This window comes from Arachis ipaensis, chromosome B5 (assembly GCF_059453495.1).
Source record: "Arachis ipaensis isolate K30076 ecotype BB chromosome B5, ASM5945349v1, whole genome shotgun sequence".
NCBI lineage: Eukaryota > Viridiplantae > Streptophyta > Magnoliopsida > Fabales > Fabaceae > Arachis > Arachis ipaensis.
Genome location: NC_142440.1, coordinates 53,496,705 through 53,501,188, shown reverse-complemented (window position 1 = coordinate 53,501,188; position 4,484 = coordinate 53,496,705).

The following is a 4,484-nucleotide window of genomic DNA, read 5'->3' as shown; positions in this document are numbered from 1 at the left end:
ACTTTAGCAATGCTAAGGCCTCATTATACATGTTTTATTCTCATAATAAATATGTTACTAGTGTCATTTATGCTAGTAGCTCAGAAAATAATTTTTAAAGATGTTTTCACAAGTGTTCCGATATATCTAATTTTAGTAGTTATACACCTGGGATATTTTAATATTATTTTAACTCACCTCCAAGCCAACCAATCACAACTCACCCTACACCCCCAAGACACTCCAAGGCTGGTCATTTACTCCCTTTGGACGAAAATGAGAACAGAGAAAAGAGAGAAACTTTCATGAACACTTAATCTTCAAAGCTTGATTTCTTCTGAACTAAAACTCAAATCAAAACTCCGATTTCACCAAAATGATCCTCTCTTCTTCCTCTAAATAACCATGTAACTTATCAAGGCTACAAATAAGGTGAGATGGCTGTTCCTTTCCCCTTTCAATTTGGTTTTCAAGGAAACATGCTTAAACATGTGTTTTCTTGATGTTTTTCCTTAGGAATCATGCTTAACTTGACTTGAGGGCCAAAAAACGTGAATTTACAGCAAGTCTAAGGTTATAAATCACCTCCTAACATGCTGAGGGAGATTTGGTTAGATGAGGGTTTCTGGATTTAAAGTTGTTCTTGATGTGATTTAGGAGGAAAAATTGCTAAAGAACCACCTGAAAGTCTAACTGAATTAGGAGCAGCAAAACCAGGTAGGGTTTGACAAATTATAATATCTTGATTGATTGTGCTTGAGTTGTGTGGTTATGATATGGTTTGTCTGTGCTTGAAATTGATTGTTTGTGTGAGTAATTCTTGTTGAAATTTTGGTGAAAATTTGATGAAATTTGATGATATTTAAGCTATGAATGTTGTTTTTGAGGGCTGCTGGAAAAATGAACCCTAGAGCATAAATTGGGGTTCAATTTGTGTTAAAATCATGTAGAAAAGATGGGGTTTTAGTGGCTGGGAATTTATTTTGAATTTTGGTAAAAATCGGTTGCTGAAAAGACTGAAAAACGGGTAAAAACAGAGAAAGAATCTGAAGAATATACAAAAAACACGAAGAATACTTTGAGTGTGGTGAAGAACATTGAAGAACACCATTTAGATCTTAAAAAGGGCAAGGAAGTAAATATTTTGGTGTTTGAGGGGTTATTTAGTGATTTTGAAAGTTAGGGTGGTTAATGTAGAAATATTAAAAGTTACGAGTGGTAAAAAGTGAATTTTAAAGTTAAAAGTAAAAGTAAAGTTAATTTTCGAAAATATATTAATAAAATAATAAATAATAATAAAATATTAAGTAATAATATTTAATTAAAAATAATATTTTAATAAAAATAATAAAATAATGCGAAAAAGGCAGTTTTTTGTAAAAGCTTTAGAAAGATAACTTTAAGTGCAGAATCTCATAATTACCTTCATAAAACACTTAGGGAGTGGTAATAACATGTTAGTGAGGCAAAGATAGAGAAAAGATAAAAATTTAAAGAAAAGATAAAAACCAAATAAAAAGTCTGTAAAGTTTTAATGACAGAAAAACAGACAGAGACTAGTGAACGAACTAGGGCAACATAGTTAGTCCTTGAGTTGTGACTAAGGTTAGGTATTATATGAAAAGTTAAAATGTCTCAGTATAGACTTAATGAACCTATACTTGGGTCATGCTAACTATTCATACCGAAATTTACATAAGCTTTAAATACATACGTTAAGCAGAGTAATCAGAGCAGAATAAAGTAACACAGAGAACAGAGTAACCAGAATAAAGTAAAGAGATAAAGAAAAAAAAAAGAGTAATAGGGATATAGAGAAAAGAGTAATGAGAGCAGAGGAAACAGATACAGAAAAAAGAATAATCAGAGCAGAGTAAACAGATAAAGAGAAGAGAGTAGTAAAACCCATAGACGGATAATTGGTTAAACACAGGAAGTACCCACGAACTGAATGATCATTGATCTCGGGGAAACCTACGAACTGTTAACTATTTTATATGCGGGAAGAACCCACGAACTGACAATCATTGATTACGGGAATAACCCACGAACTGATAATCATTGATTACGGGAATAACCCACGAACTGTTGTATGTTGATCTCGGGTATAACCCACGAACTGAAGATTACTATATTGTTGAGTATTGATCTCAGGTATAGCCCATGAACTGAGGATCGTGTTAGTTGTTGTATGTTGATCTCGGGGAAACCCACGAACTGAGGATCATTGTTTTGTTTGTGAATTGATCCGGGGACACCCACGAACTGAGGATCACTGTTTCCCCTTGTGAGTATATTATGCGGTCGAGCTTTGCGCCGACTGCCGGTAGTCACGAAGGAGTGGCATTCTTACCACCGACACGTATGCACTAAGGACACAAAGGGAAACCATATCTGGGACTTGTTCCTAGGTAATGTCGGGCTGCAGGGTGTAAACCGACACGTGAGCTCATGGCCTGCATAGGACAGACATGCATCATACTTGGTTGTGCATTTTTTCTATTATGATTGTTGCATGAATGTATGCTTTCTTTGTTTGTATTCTATTCTTTGTGTCTGTGTTTGTGTTATTTTCTTGTATTCTTTTGTTTGTGTTCTGCTATCTGTTTTCTCTATCTTCTCTACTTATCTGTGTTTTCTATTTACTGCTTCTTTGTATTCTGCTAATAGTCTGCTAAACAACATAGAATTAATGAACGTAACTAATAACCCCGGCCCTACTAAGAACTCCCCAGTTTTTACCCCTTCTCTCTCCCTTCCCCCTTCAGATGGAAGCAAGAGTTCCTTTCCATAGTTTGCTGACGACCGCTTGCAAAAAGGATTCCGCTCTAGGTAGTCTTCTGAGTATAGGGTGAATATCGTTCTCTGTTTATGTATATACTATGAGACCAGCCAATGTCTACACCCCATTTGTACGTGAACTTTAATCTAAATCCTGTGTACCAGACTCCTATTGTGTGGCAACTTGATGAGGTACCAGAGAGACGTCCTATAGCAATGTCTGATCGTGCAGAATAGTAGCAGATGATGATCTACCTTTTAATGACGTTTCACCTTACTTGAGTTTTGAAGACCTAGAACGTACTTTTCCTCGCTTTAGTAGTTTAGAGGGACTAGGTGAGTATAGAGTCTAGGCTAGCCTAGGTGCCAGCTTAGGGACCTCTTGAACAGGTCAGGATCTGGGATGTTGTATGTATGTATATGTATATAGTTATTATCTAGCTATATCTAGGGGTGTTCTAACTAAAAGTCTATACTCTGATAAAGGCTGGATCACTGAATGTCGTTAGCTGCTTGTGATGTATTTATGTGTGGTTGTTTATAACTGTTTTATCTGTTATTATTTGTGAATTGATTATGAGTGATTCTGTCTATTAATCCAAATATTTTCAAAAAAATACCTCGCAAATTAACTACGCTTTTAACAACGAATCAGGCTCATATGATAAATAATAGATAATAATTTGGAAGACAAATTGGTAGCGCTCAGTTTCCGATATGATCTAGACATATTGAAAATTGGGTCGTTACATCTCAACCAAGCTACTCGTAAGGATCATTACCCCTTGCCATTTATTGATCAGATGCTTGATCGCCTGTCAGGTAAATCCCATTACTACTTTTTAGATGGTTATATAGGATATTTTTAAATTCATATAGCTCCTAAAGATCAGGAGAAGACTACTTTTACATGTCCCTTTAGAACATATGCATATAAGAGGATGCCTTTTGGCTTATGTAATGCACTGGCTACTTTCCAAAGATGCATGATGAATATCTTTTCAGATCTTATTGAAAACTATATGGAAGTATTTATGGATGATTTTAGCGTATACGGTGATTTGTTTAACCTATGCTTGGATAGTTTGGCTAGAATATTAGACAGGTGTGTTAGTTCAAACCTTGTATTGAATTTTGAAATGTGTCATTTTATGGTAAAACAAGGGATTATTTTAGGACATGTTGTGTCTAATACGGGTATTTCCGTAGATCCAGCAAAGGTAGATGTCATTTCTAGTTTACCTTACCCCTCCTCCGTGAGGGAAGTTCGTTCGTTCCTTGGCCATGCAGGTTTTTATAGGAGATTCATTAAGGACTTCAGTAAGGTAGCATTACCTTTATCCAGACTGCTACAGAAAGATATTGAGTTCGAGTTCAGTGAGGATTGCATGCAAGCGTTTGATAAGCTGAAGATCGCCCTAACTCAAGCTCCGATTGTGTGAGGACCAGATTGGAGCCAGCCACTTGAAATTATATATGATGCCTCCAACCATGTAGTAGGAGCGGCGCTGGCTCAACACGAAAGTAAAGATCCTTTCGTAATTACTTATGCATCTAAGACCTTAGATACTGCTCAATCTAATTACACGAAAGTAAAGATTCTTGCTATTGTTTTCGCTCTGGATAAATTCCGAGCCTATTTACTTGGTACTAAGGTGGTAGTGTACTCAAACCACGCAGCTCTAAAATATTTATTAGCTAAAAAAGAGTCCAAACCAAGGTTG